This window comes from Odontomachus brunneus, unplaced genomic scaffold (assembly GCF_010583005.1).
Source record: "Odontomachus brunneus isolate Ranch 3 - 2012 unplaced genomic scaffold, Obru_v1 Obru_scaffold_114, whole genome shotgun sequence".
Taxonomy (NCBI): Eukaryota; Metazoa; Arthropoda; class Insecta; order Hymenoptera; family Formicidae; genus Odontomachus; species Odontomachus brunneus.
Window position 1 is genome coordinate 608,853 of NW_022639564.1, and position 427 is coordinate 609,279.

Here is a 427-nt window from a genome sequence, read left to right on the forward strand (position 1 = left end):
CTTGTATAACAATCGTAAATTCTTACTGGAAATATATTTTTTGTGTGTATGAGAAATTTTAATTCAATTAATAATAAATGAGCATTTTTTAATTCCTTGATTAAAAAAAAAAATTTATTTAACATACAAATTACTTATTAAAAAATTTGATATAAAATAATTAAAAACGGTTTAAAATTGTGTTATATACAAATTTAAAAATATATAAAATTTAAATCAATCAGATCAATGTTTTACTGGGCAAAAAGTATTTTAGCATATTGGATCTCAGAGATGGGTTCTTTCATATCCGAGTAGCTGAAGAGTCGATTAAATACACGGCTTTTATAACGCCTCTAGGTCAATTCGAATACACCAAGATGCCTTTTGGTCTAAAGTCAGCTCCGAGCAGATTCCAAAAAATCAGATAAAAAAAAAGAAAAAATCA

General features: G+C 25.1%; 1 long non-coding RNA gene across 1 annotated transcript in view; it reads left to right on the forward strand.

Moving 5' to 3' along the window:
* The window catches only part of LOC116849392, a 10,557-nt gene that overhangs the window by 653 nt on the left and 9,477 nt on the right, over positions 1-427 (forward strand). The gene's annotated exons all lie outside the window — the stretch shown is intronic.